The sequence below is a fragment of the Rhagoletis zephyria genome, unplaced genomic scaffold, assembly GCF_001687245.7.
Source record: "Rhagoletis zephyria isolate East Lansing unplaced genomic scaffold, Rhagoletis_zephyria_1.1 Rzeph_scaffold_00014, whole genome shotgun sequence".
Classification (NCBI taxonomy): domain Eukaryota; kingdom Metazoa; phylum Arthropoda; class Insecta; order Diptera; family Tephritidae; genus Rhagoletis; species Rhagoletis zephyria.
In genome coordinates, this window is record NW_016157098.1 from 552,292 (window position 1) to 572,896 (window position 20,605).

The window sequence follows — 20,605 nt, forward strand, 5'->3', positions numbered from 1 at the left end:
TTTTTCTAGACTTCAGCAGGGATCGAACCTGCGAATTCGATGTTCAAAGTCAGAAGCGTTAACCACTGAGCTATGTACATCCCGCAAACTCTTGTTGCAAAAAAAATAAAATAAAAATAAAAATAAAAATGTTAACAAGCCACAATAACATTGACAAATACATAGTTTAGGAATAGCCTGCCTGAAACTATACAAAAAAAGCAAATAAGCAAATGGATGTATAGAATTGACCAGAACAACCACGCTGTCGAGTTTAAATAGCGGCAAATCAGCTGCACTTGATAGTAGTTGGTTGAATAAGGAAAATNAAAAAGAAGTCTGATGAGGAGATGTGGTGATCTCCGAAATAGTGCTATAACTTCTACCGCTTAGACTTTGTTGCTTTTTCAATTTTTCCTAATAAACAATCGTGGTACAAAGCTCAATAAAAATATTAAAAATAGAAATGTTTCTATTTTCATCTGACACACAGATATAATGATCTGAGTTTAGTTTATTTCGTTTTCAAAGAACTTATTTTTAAATAGTTAAATAAAGACTGTGAATTTGACAGACATACGCAATAACATATGTATTGAAAATGTCACATTTACAGATGCAAATACATATCGTGTAAGAACACATTAAATGATGCAGGCATAATTGAATTTCAAATTGGCAAATTGAGGCGGAGTGAAGGTAACTTAAAAAATTTTACCAATATAGAACGTTTTTGGGATCAAGTAAGTTTGATTAAAAATGGATTGGGTGAAGCGGCCTTTGGAGAATTGTGTGATATTCATAACATTTTTAGTCTGACTCACAGTTCCGCAGCTGAGTGCAATTTTTTTGATTTAGCATTAATAAAAACGAAATTAAGAAACAAATTATAATTTAAAACTTTAAATAATATAATGTTAATAATATACAATTGTAATGCACTGCGGATGTAATATAAAAACTGAATTGGCATATTTTCTTGATAAAGAGGAATAAACTCCACTCAATTTCCCGATGTAATAAAAATTGGTCAATTTTTTTACCATTCGGTCCATTTGTTGGTCCGAAAAATAATATCGATAGTGACGCCATTCGATAGTACTATCGAAATTAAGACACATTTTTTTAAATTAAAATTTTAAGAATTTGTTGGGTTTTCGTTGTTATCCATTGTATTTTAATATAAATAACAACCTTATAGGTTTTATATTTAAATTACTCCATACATACTATTACAAAATTATACAAACGCGGCATTTTGACTAGTTTTAACTACTTTCCTATTGTTATTTTTTAACATTCATTAATTTTTTTGTAGAAAAGTATAGCTCATGTAACCAAACTTTACAAATCCAAATTTAAATCTGTACAGAAATTAGGAAATTTTCTAGTTTCATCAAAATTTCAAGAATTTTAATAATAATGCCCAGAAAAATGTATGCATTTTTTTGTATATCTCAATTTTATTACAACAAAGTGCAAGATTGAGGTTGCTAAAATCTCGTCAAAGCGAGGTTCTTCAACATGTCGCGGAAGAGAAGGGTGAAGCATCCATGGATCTATTTTATGATCGCTTGCAGAAGACATACGAGAGCTGCCCCTGCCACGATAAAAAAAAAATGTGATTGGCGATTTCAAGGGCCAGGGTGTGCAGGGAAGGGATATTTGGCCCCACCGTCGACGACGAAAGGTCAAATAATGGCCTGAGGCTGATCGACTTCGCCTAATGAGTCATTATTACTTTTTCATTAAAAACTTTTTAATGTTGTAGAAATTTGTTTCTCTGCTTTCGTTATGGGAAATAACTTTGAGTGAAGCTTAAGAATTGGGATGAGAATATTAGGGACCCAAATTTAGTTTTTCATGGCGAGGCCGTATTTTGTGAAACTAGTAATAAAAAGTGTTTTTAATTTGTGCAATATTTTAATGGCAAGTGCTTTAGTTTTTAGATAGAATGTGCTCTGAAATCACAGCTAACACAACACTTAAACACCGCCGGGAACAATTTCGAGATAAACGAAAAAGGAGGCGTTAAAACGCCTAGAATTGAATTTCAAAAACATAAAAAATATTCCAAACGTTAGCCGTATTTCATCTAAATCCATTCAGCTGTTTCCAAGTGAAGAGAGGTATCGCATAGTGCAGGTTTCGATTGTTAATTAAAAAAGTAAAACCACACATCTACAGGCTAAGGTCTTTAATTTGACCTCACATTTTGAAATTCAGAAGAACAGTGCAAATCTAATAATTATTACAAAAAATGCCCTCTCGTGTAATATACATATATGCCTTCTCAACTAGATTTATATAAGTTTTCGTAAAGGTAGCCAACCTAATCAAAGATATTTTCAAACTAAAGCTTTCATAAATCTCTTTCGATTGGCTCCCATATCTTAATATTTCATAAAACTTGTGTATAAGTTAACTAAATTCGACTTTTCAAACCGGTGGCAGCCGTTTTCAAAAGTATTTTCAAACTAAAATCTTCTTAAATCTCTTTCGTCTGATATTGTCATACACATGTATTTCAATAAAACAGAAACTAAGTTGAATTTGATTATTCAACCACGTAGCAACCCTCCTAAATAAAGGTTAGAAAGAAGATTTTTAGAAAGCCATTTCAATTGGTACCCATACTTTAATAATTAATTTAACTTATTAAATAATTTAAATTCAATTTTAAACAGATGTCCGCCCTCTGGAAATCAAAAACTTTCTAGATGTTCAAACTAAACATTTCTTTCGTTTGATACCCATATTACTTATAACCTGTGCAATAGTTAACTAAGTTCGACTTTTTTAACAGGAGGCAACCCTCTTCAAAATACTTTCAAGCTAAAGTTTTCTTAAACTCTTTCGTCCGAAAACCGAATTTTCAAGCTAAAACATTTTTGTTAATTTTAATTAACTGATGAATTAATTTAAACTTGATTTTTTAAACATGGTGCAACCTCGCTTGATATAGTTCAGAAATAAAGATTTTTCAAACCCCATTTGATTGATATCCATATTTTAATAATTTATTTAGCTTATTAAATAATTTGAATTTAACTCTTTAAACAGGTGGCAGCAAAAATACTCTTAGTGTTCAAAGTAAAGATTTATTAACACCCCTTCGTTTGACATCCATATTTTGATATTTCATATAAATTGTGTACGTGAACTTCGACATTTCAAGCAGGTGGCAACCCTCTTCAAAATATTTTCAAACTACTACCTTCTGAAACCCCTTTCGTTTGGCACAGGCGTGGCGATATATATTTTTCTTGCCTTAATTAAAATTGAATTTGGATTTTAAACAGGTGGCAACCCTTGTATAGTTAAGTTAAGAAACAAAACTTTTCAAAACCATTTCAGCTGATACCCACTTTGTAATAACTGATTTATTTTTTCTTTTCAAAAGAGTAAAACCTTATTGCACATCTGCAGTCCAGGGCTTTTAATTTGACACCTCATTTTGGAAAATCGACCGAAGGGGCCGATATAATGGCATTGATTATTAAATAATTTGAAATTAATTGTTCAACAAGTCGCAACCCTTTTGGAAAAAATAAAACCTGTTTGCATATCCACAGGCCAAGCGTTTTAATTTGGCGCCTTTTTTTTTTAAAATCGAACGGCGCAGATCTTATGTCCTGGACAAACAATCGCTTCGCGTAGTATATATACATATTGGACGTTCCACGTCTACAAAGACAGGCTTCTAAACAAAAATTGTGTCGAAGGATTTAAGTGTTCTATGGCTTAGAAGATGCATTCGTCTTCTCTTGAATGCCGAGTGGCGTTTTTCGAAAACTTCAAATAACGTTGCCAATATGGCGGATAAATGGCATCAAGTTCGAAAACTTTTAAATATATTCGTCAATAAAAATCCTGCAAAAATTGAAATTATTCTCAAATTCCTTATCCAACACTTTCTGGTGTCTCTGAATGTACATCTGATGCTATATTTTTAAAATTCAAAATGGCCAATCCGAAATGGCGGAAAAATTTTTGGATATCGACTGGATGGGCTTGAAAATTTTTGTTCGAGGGTTTTTGTGATCGCTGATTACAAATTGGAAGTCATATCTGCTTGAAATTTCTTGTTCGGGGGTTTTGGGATCCCTTCTTACAAATCATTTGAAATCAAGCATTAAGTTACTCCGATATATTTTTTAAAATTTTGTTCACTAGTTTGAAACAGCGATTTCAAATTTGCGAAAAATAGCATCAAATTCGTAATCAGAGACCTAAAAAACCCCAGAGAAACAAGTTTCGACCAATTTTGGATCCGTCATTTTCAATTTCTAAAAATAACTTCCAATTTGTAATCAGCGATCCCAAAAAATCTTGAACAAAAAATTTCAAGCCCATCCAGTCTATTTCAAAAAATTTGTCCGCCATTTTGAACTTTAAAAATGCAGCATCAGATGTGTTTTCAGGGACACCAAAAACTGTTAGATAAAGCGTTTGAGAATAGATTCAGTTCTTCCGAAGATATTTAAAAGTTTTCGAACTTAATACCCTTTATCCGCCATATTGGCATTGTTATTTGAAATTTTCGAAAAACCCCTACTCGGCATTCAAGAGAAGACGAATTTACAAATATTTTAAGCCATAGAACACTTAAATCCGCCAACAAAATTTTTATTTGGAAGCCTGTATTTGTTGACGTGGAACGTCCCATATGTATGTATGTATATTAGAGTGGTCCAAAAAAGTTTTTTCCCAGATAGGGTTTGGGGCACCTTCCAAAATTTTTCCTCTTGCCGAAAAAGGTGTTGGTACCAAATCTTAAGTTTCTAAGGATCCATATTTTACTCTAGAAGTATTCTGTACATATATAAATCAAACAATTGGTTAAGTAACCTAAGAAGATTTCAAGCTAAGTTATATATTATCAAATATCATAAGCTTCAGATGTCATGGTAACAGTAGCTTTTTATAACAAGTAAGAAAGTCTAAGTTCGGGCAGAGCCGAACATTAAATACCCGGCGCAAGTATTAAAAATATGTTTTTCACCTTTCCGAAAGCTACCGCTGCATGGTAAGCCGGGGTGTATCAATTTTGAGTAAATTAGCGTCCTTAAATTTCGGAATATTGAAGTTTCGAGCATTTCTAAAATTTACCGTTATATGAAAAGCCGTAATTTTAGTCCGATCTCAATAATTTTGAATGTTTTGCATTCATGTGGCAAGCACAGTAGCCATACCGAGATTGGTGCAAATTGGTAGAAGGGTTACCGAGATACATATATGGGATCATAAGTGCAACGCCCATTTTCCACAATTTTATCATAATCGTATTTCTTGGTAAAGAATTGTTGCAAGCATCAATTTTGAATAAATTGGCTTTAATATTTACTGATTTATCGAAGATTTCGTATTTCTGAAAATTACCGTTATATGGGGGGTAGGCGTGGTTATTTTCCGACTTTGCCCATTTTCAACATGTACCAAGTTTCTTTAAGATATCTGAATTTTTACTCGAGTTATCGTGTGCACAGACGGACGGACATACGGACGGACGGAGAAGACAGTCACCGCTTAATCGATTTCTGTTTTCATCCTGATCATTTATGTATACATTTGTCTATATCTGTCTCGATTCGTTTTGCCTGTTACAAACAACCGTTATGTGAACAAAGTTATAATACCCTTGTGCACAAGTGGGCTCGGGTATAAAAATTACCAATATTTTTGCCAATTTCACAGCGATCCAGTAGCGCATTTCAAGGTCATTGAGCACCCTGTATTGGTTGCAGTAGAAAACTGAAAGTTGGTATAGATATTACAAATATCAAAGGGAAAAAACTAAGGCGGTACCTCGTTTTCTAGGATGAAATCTTTATTTTTACAAATACCAAACTTGGATCACTCGAATGTATATGTACATATGTATGTATGTAGATATGTATATGTCAAGCGATGATAGCTATTAACCCTCATCGACTGGTGAAATTCGTAGTACATATACAGATTTCGAAAAAATTAATAGTGGTAGATTTTACCAGTGTCCAGATTTGGCGATTTCGCTCCAATTTGGCGACTTTTTTTTGGATATTTGCGCGGAAAAATTAGGAAGTCGCCATTGGCGATTTTTTCCCTTCAAATAAATTTTTTAAATTATAAAAATATACAAAACTTAGTTTTCCACGAAAATTTTACAGGAGAGGCTAATGAGCTGCGTGATAATCTTTACTTAAGAAGCATATTAAAAGACTGCCAAAAATGTTTAATCACCCTAATCGAAGAACTTTTGAAACGATTACCTAGCCAACTAAATACTTTTAAAAAAGCTTTGATTTTGTCACCAGAAAAGTGTGTGAATCACAAGAGGGCGAGTTTCAGGGACCTGCTAATTCACTATTTGACTTTGAAGCAAAGAAAAGCAGCGGAAACTGAATATTTAAATCTTTTAACTTTCCCATGGAATAACTTTTCTCAGAACCATTTCATCCGACTCTGAAGAATTTTGGATAATTTTTTACGGAGTGAAAACCGCAACAGGCAATAAAATGTTTGGAAATATAAGTAAATTTATATTATTATCCTAGCCGCACTTACATGCCTTGTTGGAGCGTTTTTTCCGTAATGAATTCAACAAAAACTAAGATTCAAAATAGGATGAGGTTGGAAAGCCTTAATTCAATAGTTCGAATAAAGTGTTATATGATGGCTAATAGTATCTGCTGCAAAAGGTTTCTAATATCAAACAGAATGTTATCAAGATCGAATAGCTATATATATATGACAACAACAGAAGTGTAAATCATTCAGACACCATAGGTGATTTTGAATAAATTATGGAAATAGCTGATCTCGCCTTATTATAGATTTTTAATTAGTTTTTAGCGCCGAGCTCTTAAAAGCGGATTATACGTCTTTAGGCGCGTCTACTACCACCAGGCGCCTAAATACATGCTATGTACTGCTGCATGTGCAAACATTTCCTTTATGCAATTTAGGAAATTTTTGCACATACACTTCTCAACTGCCATGTAATTGAACTTTCTTAAGTTTTAATTAGATGGTACTTCAAAGTATGCTCTGCCTAGTCGGATGCATCCTCCGGACACTGCTTCCGGAGCATTTTGCGGACTCTGCATGACTTACAACCATGCAGAGGTGGCAAACGAACTTTGCCATTGGCCACAGTGCCTACCCACCATTTTTGAACCAATAAAAGGGTTAGCAGACGCGCCTAAACAATACGACTATCAATTAACATGAGTTATAATAAATTTAATAATTGCGCAGTCCTATTGCAAAATGTGTTGAAACAAATATTTTTAAAAAGTATGCGTATTTTGAAAGAAAATGGTTTGTAAGTCACTATTATATAAGTGATTTGTCTTAGTTATTATTAAAGGTATTATATTCGTTTTTGGTTTTAAAAACTATATTATAACAAGATCTCATTTTTTAAATAAAAGATTTGTTACATCGATCTCATTACTTTTATTAAAAAATGGCAATTTTTGGCGATTTTTTTTCAGAAATTGCGCTTTTTTTTAAACAATCTGGACACCCTGGATTTTACATACAAAAATTAGTAGAAGTTGGTAGATTTTTTTAAAAGAAACAATATGAGATAGTTTTTACTCATTGAGGCGAATTCAGGTAATGCAGCTGGATTTTCGCCTCGGTGATTCTTAATGTCAAAATGATATAGTATTACATTAAAACAAACAATTACTCTGCACCTCAAAATTGTTTGATTGAAATTGTTTTTAAAATGCCTGAAATTTGCACACCATTCATTTGGCAGTCTCCCACAAAAAAAACGTATTGCAATGAGATTAAATTTCACTTTTAAATTGGTTATGGTCAGAGTTAAATTTTCATGTTTATTTTAGGTATGTTCGATGAAAGCGTTCAATTTAATCCCTTTGCTTTCTTTCCAGAAAACAATATTGGTAGATTTGTAGCCTCTGTTGGTAAAAATGGTAGAAAGTAAAATACAGATAAAAAGTTGGTAGATCTACTAATAATGTGGTAAAGTCCGCGCAATGGTTGTTTGGGGGGTGCAATGGGGTATAGTCGTTGTGCTGGTATGCAGTTACAGTTGCACGGCTATACTCAACCCCGACTCTTGCATCCTCGTTCGCACACTCTGGGCAACGTGAGCAACCAATGTGCGAGATTTAGTAACCAATCCGAGTGGAACCTTGGTAACGGGCGACAGAGAGTGAGATTCGGTGGGGCCACTCCGACTTTTTCGGTTTAAGCGCTCACTGAAGTTTGCAGCGTCTGTTCACCAGTAGGTGCGGCCGCAAGCAGGTGTCTGTCTTGGAGCAATTGGCTCGCTATATAAACGTGTAATCCGTTGCGAAACCACCCCCGTCCCAGCAATGGGTTGCGCGCTGGGTTTGGGATCCGCCACGTAAAAACAGGCTCCACTGAAAAAGGATAACAAAGCCTCAGATGAGAACCCCCCTTTTGATGACGATGCACCTGGAATGTCCGTACCCTTAATGACCCCGGCCCGGCTGGTTGATGCCTCGTAAGAACAAAAGCAAAAAGCATCAACGCCATTCAAGAAATGCGTGTGACGAGGTAAGTCAACAAACCTCTGAGACCTTACGACGTCTACTACAGCTGCCATGTAATGGAGCGCAAATTCGGTGTTGGATTTGTGGTGGAAGAGAGTCTCCGTCGCTGAGTACTGTCCTTCCCCCCGGTTACGAACGTCTAGCCACAATCTGCATAAAAGTGAGATTCTTCGACATCTCGCTAATCTGGGTCCATGCCCTGACAGAAGAGAAGGACGAGGCTTCCAAAGATCTTTTCTATGACCGCTTGGAGCGCACATACTAGAGCTGCTCCCGCCAGGATACCAAAATCGGCTTAGCGACTACAATGTCAGGGTGGGAAAGGAAGGTACCTTTGGAACCACCGTCGGAAAATTCAGCCTCTACGACGAAGCGTTCGACAACCGACTAAGGCTGATCGACTTAGCCGGGGTCCGAAACATGGTTGAATGCAGTACTAGGGTCAAGCACAAAAAGATCCATCGGGCTACATGGTTGCCTCCAGATCGAAAAACGAGAAACCAAATCGATCATGTTGTGATAGACGGAAGGCACGCTTCCATTGGTTTGGACGACCGTACACTCCAAGGCCAAACCATTGACTCGTACAGTGGTTACATCTAAGATACGCACCCACCTCTGTGTAGCAGAAAATTTGCGCCCAAAAAGGCAAGGAAAGCTTAACGTCGAAAAGCTGCAATCACAACAGACGGCCAATGTATTCTCTACCCGACTCTCACAGCTGCTCTCAGAGAGCACTCTTCAACAAACCAATATATGCGAGAAAGACCGAATCACGTGAGCGCGAAGAGCTTGAAAGGCTGGCCGACAGGAAAAACGCCCGAAAATTTTAGCAGAGGGTTAGGCGACTTAAGGTTTTAAGACCAAGGCGAACTCTTGTAAGATCAGCAATGGCGGCCTAGTGACTTATGTCCAGAACATCCTGAAATTATGGAGGGAACACTTTTCCACCCTACTAAATGGTAGCAGCACAGAAAGGTGTGGAGAAGACTGAATAAAAAAAAATGAGAAGAATGACGAAGTAGCTGTTCCACCACTTGACTATGATGGGGTACGAATAGCAATAGCGCGCTTAAAAAACAACATAGCTGCCAGCCTGCCAGCCGAGCTATTCAAGTATGGCGGCGAGGAATTGATAAGGTGCATGCATCAACTCTTATGCAGAATGTAATCAGATGAATGCATGCTCGGCGACTAGAGTTTAAGTATGCTCTGCCCAATCCACAAGAAAAGCGACCACGCCATTCGCGCCAACTACCGCGGGATCAGCCTTCTAAGCATAGGTTACAAGGTCTTATAGAGCGTATTGTGTGAAATCCTGAAGCTCACCGTCAACGAGCTCATTGGGCCTTATCTGTGCGGCTCTAGACCTGGAAAATCCACCATAGGCCAGGTATTCATAATATGTCAAATCTTGTCACTCACCATACGCCGCGATGTCTGAATTTGGCATTCCCGGGAAACTGATACAGCTGTTAGAACTGGGAAAGATTTCTCCGAGCCGATTGCTACCAAACGGGGTTTCAGACAGGGCGACTCCATTTCATGCGATTTCTTTAATCTGATCTTGGAGAAAATAATAAAAGCAACAGAACTGAACCGCTCAAGAACAATTTTTCACAAAAGCGTGCAATTGCGCGAAGTCTTCTCTGCCTTTTCCAAGTTCGATAAGGAAGCAAAGCGAATGGGTCAGGCGATCAACGAGGACAGGACGGACAGTCAGCGCATTCGAGCCTTGGCACCCACGTCACGGTTGGGAGTTATAATTTCGAGAAATGGAGGATTTATTTTACATGAGGACCCTCACTAACACCGATAATAATGTCAATAATGTAAAATAACTCTTGCCAACAAGTGCTACTTTGGAATGAGTAGGTAATTAAGGAGTAAAGTCGTCTTTCGACGTACCGAAACCACACCATATAAGTCAGTCATCATACTCGTGTTGGTATATGGCGCAGAAGCATTGAACATGACAACATCCGATTAGGCGGCTCTTGGGGTATTCGAGAGAAAGATTTTGCGGAAGATTTACGCCTTTACGCGGTGGCGACAGCAAGTCCGGCAGGTGATGAAATGATGAGCTGTATGAGCTTTACAACGACATCGACTTAGTGCAGCGAATTAAAATACAGCAGATACGATGGCTTGGTAACGTTTTTCGAATGGACTCCGACGATCCAGGTCTGAAGGTGTTCAACTCGGGGCCCGCTGGTGGTAGCAGAGGAGGAGAGAGGCCCCCACTACGATAGAGAACCAAGTGGAGAAGGACTTGGGTTCATTTGGCATTTGCAATTGGCGTCAGTTGGCCCAGAAGAGAAACGACTGGCGTGCTTTGTTGAACTCAGACAAAATTGCTTAGGCGGTTACAGCGCCAAATAAGAAGAAGAGATTGGTTGTTTGGTATGCGCGCGCAAAAATTGGTGAAAATTAAATTAGTGAATAAGCAGACCCATAAATCTTGTGCATGATTTATAATGTGATTTATTGACCTTTAATTTCAAAGTGAGAAAAAAAGGACGGATGATGATAAAAATTTAAAAAACGTAAAGAAATCAACTTAAAACTATGCGGCATATGTACATCGTTAAAAATTGATTAAGAGGTGAAATTTGTAACAAACGCTGCTTTCAGGCTATCCTTCTCAAGCAGTCTCCAGTAGTGCAAAATGAAACTCCAGTAATGGAATCCTGAGATTTCAGCAAGAGGCTTTTCAACTAAGCCAGAAGTCCAGGCTTTGGGAACTCTACAAGGACGCAATTTTTAAAGAACCCCATAGGGGACGAAACAGTACTCTTAGTAAAACTTCTACAACAACACATGGAAGAAAGCTTCAAAGGAAACCGGCTGCGAAATGTTCTGTCGAAATCTTCTACAGGAACTCTATCCAGAAGACTAACGGTGACTGGACATTATCATGTAACGAAATGCTGCAGATTCTGATAAACTCGCTACCTGGGGTGCTCTGATGACACCTCCGATACACTGCTCGGTCCTAGAACCCACTCGTCCCCAGCCCTCTTGGGAGGAAATAATAATATTATTAACCGCTCTACCAATTACTACCAAGCATGGCACAGTTATTGACCTTAGTACAAGCAATCGGTTGAAATTTTTTAAAATCGGACAATAACCACGCCCATATCCCATATAACAATAATTCAGAGAAATACAAAATCTGCAATAAATCAGTAACCACTTAAGCTAGATTACTCAAAATTGATGTTTGGAATAATTCTTTAGCGAGTAATACGATAAAAAAAAATAAAATTTTCGGAAAATGGGCGTGACACCGCTCACTTATGGCCACATAGTATAAGTAGCTCAATCAGCTAAGGACACTATGTGCCTTCTGTTTTCTCAGATTTTTACAGCCTACCTAATTCTTACTCACATACCGTACGAGTGGACGTAGGTCTTTCTACCAAAAGGTGACAATTCCGGTCATGTGAAACTGAAATGTTTCAGGACTATAAGCCTCATTTCGTTTCTTCTAAAAACTCTAGAGAGGCTCATTGATCAACATATTCGGCGGAATATAAAAATAGCCAACCAACATGCATGTTCCAAGGGTGAATCCGTATAATCGATCGACAATTGAAAAAGGATTGGCCATAAAAGAATACATGTTGACAGTTTTCCCTGATATCGAATTCAAGCCATTATCGGGATTTACAGCGATGTCTTATACAATTTCGTGTGGCAGTGCTTCAATTTTCGATGACTTACTTTCATGGGTTTCATAATTCGTGGTTTCTGCTCGCTCATCTTCATTTCCTTCGTATTCTCTAGTCGATGATTTACGGCCCGAACTTACACTTTCGATTACATTGATTGCAAAGCTTTCCCGGAAACCCGGTTTTTACGCGCAATCCGTGCACCGATCAAGAATTTTATATTGGGTGGTCTGAAAGCAGTTGACGAAAACCAATGCTGATGCCATCGTCAACAAGAATTCTAAGGTCAAACGGCGATAATGACGTAAAAGATGCCGCAGCATACAGGCTGGTGAAATTTTACATGACTTTTTATATCCAATTGTATAGAATAGATTGGTTTCTTCAATGAAAATATTATTTTTCAAAACCCCGCTTCGAATTGAAAAATATAGAGAAATACTGACTAATACTCCACTACCATCAGAACCAATATTAACGCGATGAGGTACTTGGTTGGAAAGAGCTGTTTTTTTATCAAACTGGCAAAAAATTAAGGAGGTTTGTAATAAAAAAAATTAAGCTAGAAACTTATTTTGGATTAAATTTTTTAGTCTAGGTGGTCACGCATCTGAATGTAGATGAGAGCTTCTGTGAGCTTGCTTCAGCGCAAGTGATATTGCAATGCGAAACGCAGATGAACGATTTAGCTTATACTAAAAAAAATTTTGGAAGAAAGAGTCTAGAGGAGTACCTCTGACAGATACCATGATCATGGTAACAATGGCATTTAAAGGATTGCACTCTACGCCTGGACCATATGGGCAGGTACATAGTGTCGGCTAAAATTGATGCAAAAAGGAACCCCACTTTCAAGGACATATCAAAAGTAGTAAAAATACTTTCGGGTGATAACAGCAACGAAATTGCAACTGCAATTCAAATTCCAAGCCACTTTGGTGCGAATTTAATATAATGCTGCTACATCATATAATGTTGACTGTTCTTTATCCACATACGAACTTGTTAAAAAAAATCTACAGAAGATAATTGTGGTTTATTGTGATATGGGCCGCCATAAGCCTGAACCCATAGACCAGGACACTTATCCAAATAAATCGAAGATGCATGTGAATATGCTGTTAATACATATATTCCTTATAAATACATTTGCTTGGTTCTGGCGTTGTATTATTTTGAAGTAACTTCTGATATTATAAGCAATGTAGTTTTGTGGCAAAATCCGTAGAGCTGAATGATTGATGATGATGTGGTTGTATGAAATGCTCAAACTTTGAATTTTTTAAATCATAAAAGAACAAATTGCTCTTGACGTGTACCTATTCAGGAAATCCCACTTTTTTAGGGATTCGTCTGAAGATAAAAAAGTAGGATTTTAACAAAGTAAACGAAACAGAAAAAAAGTAAATTCACTAGATATTGTTAGATAAAACGTTTCGTCATAGATTTTCGGTTTCAAAAACAGGTATCTTAACCATTTTTCATAGCAAAAACCTGCCAAAAATGAAATGGGCGTCTGCATTGACCTTCATTAAAAATCTAGGACAATTTAGGTATGGACCAGCAGCCGGAATTCAACATTCGCTATCGCTAATTTTGATCGCCAAAAATCTCCGAAAGAATAGCAAGCGCGCCTAACGACATGCAACATCTAGTTACATGCTCCCTATACTGCCAGATTAGGCTGATTACACACTGTATCTGTTACTTTTGCATGTAGAATTTTGGTGACGAAAATTTAGCGTAGCGCTTGTTAGAACTCCACTGCAGGACACCAGGACAATTTTCTAAGATCAGGACGAACCAGGACGCTGTATTGTAGTATCAACTACACCTCAACTTACCTATTTTTTACTTGTTTTCATAAAATTTTAATTGACGTTTAAATCCGAAACCCAATGAACTGCAAACGTTCATTTAAATTATTGATGCTATATTTTACGAAAAAGTTGTTATCCAAATTTTACTATAAGTATCTGAAGGCATGATGCTATATTTTACGAAAAAGTTGTTATCCAAAGTTTACTATATATCTGAAGGCCTGAAGAGATGATTGACTTGTGACCCGAAAGTTTAATTTTAGCTTACTGAGAAAACAAATTGTGATAAGGAGGAGTTCTACTCCTTTTTGAAGTTTGAAGCGCGCATACTACCAACGTTTCGGCATTACATCCCAGAGCCACATACATTTTTTGGATTATTGGAATAACACCTGTGCTGCAGTTTTGCGCTCCAAAACACATTTGGCATTTTCCAGTTTTTAAAACTTCTTCAACCGGTTCATGCGGTTCAAAATCTGGAGACATTCACACAAAGGCACAGCAGGAACACACCACAAATCGAGCACAAGCCGTTTCGCAGCCAGTCGCAGCATTTCAAGGTTGTATTTTTCTATAATATACGTTCAATACCCCCGAATTTCACTCATGTGTATACATTATCGCCGTTCAGTGGTCATCTGTAGTGTGGACCTTGCCCACAGAGTTTCGTAAGGACAACTTTACTCACGGTATCTCCACCTTGCTGCTTTCTCATTTCCACGTTAACTTCACATAGTCTTTGTTATTGCTATTGTTGTATTTTGTTTGTATTTCTTTTATTGTTAACCAAGAGCTTTCAGTTTTTTTGCACTTCTCAAAGGCATTTAACATTAGCTCTGGCGTTTTATAATATTCTATAGATTACACAATTAATTAATATTTTTGTGTCATTTTTATGCAGCGGAACACCCTTTTTCACCACAACATATTTGCATGTGCATAATAGCATTACACCATGACGTCTTCACACTTTCATCCCCGTTTCAAACACATGGGCGAGTAGCGATAGGCGATATGTTTTTTTGTTTCAGTTAATGTTTGATTTCGTTTTCCATTTCCTCCACCTGTTCTCTCGCTTGGCAGTACACTCCATTTCGGCTGCAACCTTTTCACTGACAAATTTAAACACACCCCTAAGGTCTGTTGCCTTTTGTTTGTAAATTTTTATTCTTTTCCCGAATCACGTTGTTGACGGTATTAAATGCTTTTATTAAATAATTTAATTCACAGGTTTGCGTTTTTGGACCTCGGGGCAGAAAGTGATAAACAAACGTGTGGCATTTTTTCCAGTGAGCGAATGGAAAATAATCAAGAGAAAATACGGTGGCGCACAGTGTAACAAGTGCGATCAAAAATAATAATGATGAGGTTGGCAAATTTTAATGCCAATCGCCAATAAATATTCGAGTATAAACCTAACCGACATAAATGTTCCAAAATTTTGATTAATAATATTTTTTTGTTTTTTAAAGTTGAGAGTTTATAAAATAAAATATATAATTTAGTAATAACAGCTTTAGTATGCTGTTTTTAAAAGGTTTCATTATTACATTTATGCTGCGATTCTATTAATTTTTTACCGTAATCATTACTTTATTATACATAAGTTCCTGCATGTTTTATTCTCCTGAAGTTCATAGCTTTTTTTTGTGGTACAACAAAAGTATAAAGTTAAAAAAAAAAATAAGAGTGCATTTACGAATTTTTAAAGTGATAAAAAATGCCTGAGAGAGCCCACTTTTAAATCACCAAACCTGTTAGAGGGAATTATGTGCAACTAAAATAAAGCTGTTAGATGTCCTGGTTTTTCAAGATTTGTCCTGGTTTTAGGTAACTGTACTGGTGTCCTGGCCCACACTTAAACTGTCCCGGTTTTATAAGGAAGGTCAATGCAGACGCCCATTTCATTTTTGGTAGATTTTTGACATTGATGTAAAAAATGTTAAGCTTTCTGTTGTTATTAAGGGAAAATCGAAAACGAAACGTTTTATATAACATATTGACCAATATCTGGTGTGTTCCTTTTTAGTTTATTTGGTTAAAATCTGTCTTTTTTATCTTTAGGCAAATTTAAAAAAAGCGCAAGTTCCAGAAGAGGTACACAATTCAGGAGCTGAAATCTCTCCCAAAAGGCCTTACTATAGCCATTCCTTTCTCCATTATATCTAGTATAGAGAGGCACAAATTGGAGGGCTTCTGCTTTCGCTACCCAAAGAAGAGCTTACAGAACGGCTTTTGTAGGACGTATTTTAGAAGACCCTTTGGAGGAATTCTTTTAAAGCTGTTCTTTTAATTCGTAAGAATCATGCTTTTACCTCGCTCATGTTAGCTTGGGATGTAACTATGTAATATTGGTGCTCCTAAAAGATGCAGCGATTTCCTTTATCAAGTTACATACCTGATGACAGTACGAATGGGAGTTGCTTTAAATTTCCATTTTTAAAGTAATATGATGACAGAACGAATGGAAATTATAAAAGCGAGTTTTTAGTTTTTTAAACTATATTGTGATTTATTAAGGAATTTATTTAACTGGCCATCTCCACAGGAGAAAGATAATATCCTTGTACATGTGTCAGAACATAAATTGCCAATGGAGACCGCTATTTTCTCTTCAAAAACAATATGTATCATAGTTTATATCTATGTTCGGATGGAATAATAGCTTACGTCGGGAAGTTGGCTTTAGTATCATGCGGCATTCCCTTTATTCTTTAAACGACAAGGACAGGAAACTTAAGACAGCCTATGTAAATTATCTTCTGGTTATGCATATACAAAAAGACAGAAATGCTCATGAAACGCATTGTAAGTAGGTATGTTAGTCCCGGAATCCCGGCCTTTTTTAGGTCCCGAAAATCACGGGACTCTTGGCAAATAATCCTGGGATTTTCGGGATTTGTAAAATGCACTGCTGGCAATTATAGAAACTCCTTTTCTTGAGCAGTATTGGCTATATTTCTTTTTTAATTTAATAATTAACATTTCCTTATAACTGTCTATCTCATTATACATACATATAGTACCGTGCGAAAGTAAAATTTACACACAAAAATCAATATATTCGCGAAAAATAGGCCAAATATATTAAATTGCGTTTTTAGTTTCCACTCTGACGTCAGCAATTCAATGATTTAAAAAATTCAGTGAAACGTGCTTAGAGAAGAAGTATGGGTATCAAATTAAAAAGGAAATTCTGTAGAGTTTGTATATTGTTTGAGTATTGAAAATGTCCTTTTAAAATTTTATCCTTAAAATTTTGCAATATTTATTTTTGAAAAAATTATATGTTAAGGACTTATATAAACTCGATAACATACTCGAATTTCGTCCTTCTAACTTTACCAGCTTAAAAAAATACCTATTCTTCCTTGTGAATCCAAAAAATTTTAATTTTTTAAATTCTAAATCCTGACATCAGAGGGAAAAAATAAAAACGCTACTTTAAATAAAAAAGTAGGTTTCAAACCCATTTATTTATTACTCATTTTGTGGTAGGGGATATAGAGGCAATTTTTTCGAATTAAGTTGTTGAAAAGTAATGAATATCTGAATCCGGGATTGTGATGCCGACATCCTGAAAATCCCGCGATCGTAAAAAGCAAAAAAATTAACATCCCTAATTGTAAGATATGTGGAAATTTCTACGCCAAACATTTTTCCAGGTTACGTCACTGTCAAGAGAAATTTGTTCTTTTATGATTAAGATATTAAAAATTATAAACTTGTGTATTTCATATCAAACATCTGCAATTCAACTTTACGGATTGTGCCACAGAACTACATGGCTTATAATATCAGAATTTATTTCAACATAAGGGAACGCCGGAACCAAAGCAACTGTACCTATAAGGAATACTAGTGAAACTGCATGGCGTTGAAATGCCAACATTGAACTTAAATTTATAAACATGTGGCAACCTTATTCAGAAACCAACGGTGCAGGTCTGATTACCTTCACAAAAAATGGTTTCTCATAACATATGAGACATTCTTTTTCATATCGGACACCAAATTTGGCGTGACACTTTCGATTGGCTTAAAATTTTTTTTATGGGTTTTATACATCAAATAAGCTAACACGTATTCGAGGATTTTTTTTCTCTTTTTTTCTTCGGAGATTTGATCTGTCAAAGTTTGCATTTTTTCGTGATTCTGAATAATCATGTACTTTTTCAAGTCGTTATATCTCGGGTTCTGCTCATCGTAGAGACTTCATCTTAACGTAATTTTAAAGCTAAAGTTACAGTATTCGCCGAGAAAAAAATTAATTATATTCTCTCTGGTGAAGCTAAAATTTTGAACAGTAATTTTTGGAGATTTTGAACACGATTTCGTTCTGAACGTCCGGATACTTTTTCGTAATTACGAAAAATCTAAAAAAAATAAAAAATTCCCTCTAACAACATTCGATCCCGGACCCACCTGAAAGTTAACAAACAGTAGCAAACCCCTCTGGGCTATTTTCTATAAAAATTTCCGTGATCGCTCAAACAAGTTTTTCACTGTTATAGGGCCGTGATTCTTGTGAATTCTTGATAACTCTTGATAATTATGTTTAAAAAATATTTTTCCTGTTCAAATATTTCTCAGTGGACATGAAATAAAATCGTCGATAGAAAGCGGAAATTCTGTATATATACAGTACTTATTGTATATAAGAAAGAAATGGACACAAGACAGCTTGTTCTTGCACCAAGTCCAATGTTATACAATAGGGGTATTCTCTGAGTCTTGTAAAGCTTTTGCACGGTGCACAGATTGCACGGATTGCACGGTAAAAACCGCTTTTCGTAAGGGATAATACTTCATTTATGTATGTTCCGGCAACAGTGCACTGACGTTTCTTTCATACAATTTTTAATTTTACTTTTTTTAACTGTACATAATAAATAAAAGTTGCGTTGCAGGTAACTTCGTGTAAAAACCTGTAAAACCATATATTTAATACTCCTATATTGGCAGTAAGAGATAGTATCGTCCGAAAACATTACAGTACAGAGATATCAATAAACACGTAAAAAAGAACAGGAACGCATTCCTGCAAAAAATGCGACTAATGCGGATGACTCCGGGAGCAATCGCAAAGGAACATGCGACTAATACCACTTTTGATCAGTTTTGTTAAGCGAATGCTCTCTCTCTGTGCCAACGCCGCACATGAAATTTCGTTGACTAAAAGCGCAAACAGTCAACGACGTAGCGTAAACGTAGGTTGACGCAGACACGATTTATCTTATGGGATTCGCGTGTTAACGAAAACTCACCATCGCATGGCGGTGACGTTGCCGTTGCTTTTCTCTCTCTCTATCAACAGTAAATTTGATACGCTGCTACGTACGTCAACCTACGTTCGCGCTACGTCGTTGACTAACTGAGCTATAAGGGTAAGAACATAGTGGAGCGGCGAGCAAAGAGCATCGAGCAAAGCGTCGATTTGAAACACTAACACCCGATTTACATGATTCAAGTACTTGAAAGCAATTCTTGCTCATTCTCTTTTGTGTTTTCTATTTGCTTTTACACGTTTCAATTCTGTTGAATTCAAGTTTTTGGTTTTGTAAATGGGAAGCAACGAAAATGCCAAAAGCAAAGCAAGAAAGTTGAAACGACTTGACGGTACAGACGCATGCGTACTCGTCCCTTTTCTTCTCAACCCCTCTCTTCCACATGCGAGCAGAATTGAATTCAATACTTGAACTGTGTAAAAGCAGTCATATGTTTCAATGGCAAAGTGCATAGTGAAGAGCAAAGCGTACATACACATTTGTAATTGAAGCTTTGCTCGATGCTAGCTCTTCGCTTTGCTCGTCGCTCCACTATGTTTTGACCCTAAGTAAGCGTAAGCGTAAATATCATCAAATCGTTAATAGTACCCGTTAGAGATGAGTTGAGGACTAATTGATCTCCAATTATACCTATAAGGGATGGGTCGAGACAAACTGAGCTCCATTAGTGCCCGTATGAGAGTAGTTGGGACTAATTAATGCCCAATTGTACCCGATTGAGAGTAATCTCGGAATACTCTCTTTACAGATTACTCGCACAATTTTTTGCAGGGTAGTCTCACAATTTTTTGCAGGGATACGTTTATAAATAAACACCCTGCAGCAAATCAAACTGGTTCAGAACTTGCGCTGAGCTAGCCTGAAAAGGGACGGTACTGGTTCTTCATCTATCCCAACTCAATGCTTGCAACTGTCTTTTTTAACATGGCGATGTCCTACGAAGTGACAATTGTCGCCCTCTGCAGAACTTTTGAACTTGTTCTGAGCTGACTCTGGCTTAGATGGTTCTGGTACAGTTCATATAACAACAGTTCTTAGATAGTTCAAAAAGGGTCACCTCCGGGCTAGAAAAAATGTGGTTAGTTTTGAGCTGGTTCTAATAGTATAGTATAGAGCCTTTTCTTTAAATAAGCACGCATACAATTTTGTAAATGAAGGTACTTCATTTTATGTTTAAAGAGCTATTTGTTTTGAACTAATTTACTTTTTGAAGCAAACTGTGTGTCAATTATTCCTTTATTTTCTAAAGCCGTTATTCTTAAAAATAATTTATATTTGTTACGTATAATGGGTATTTCCGGGAT

General features: G+C 36.4%; 1 protein-coding gene across 14 annotated transcripts in view; it reads right to left on the reverse strand.

Moving 5' to 3' along the window:
- Window positions 1–20,605, reverse strand: part of Cadps (calcium-dependent secretion activator 1) — a 390,371-nt gene that overhangs the window by 332,596 nt on the left and 37,170 nt on the right. The window contains exon 1 of one of the 14 annotated variants that reach the window (XM_017612193.1): window positions 14,702–14,783. The exons of 12 other annotated variants lie outside the window; for them this stretch is intronic. The gene's annotated coding sequence lies outside the window, so the exon portion shown is untranslated. Of the gene's footprint in view, window positions 1–14,701; window positions 14,784–20,605 lie in introns of those variants that run through there. One more of the 14 variants, XM_017612187.1, reaches the window with a different exon arrangement.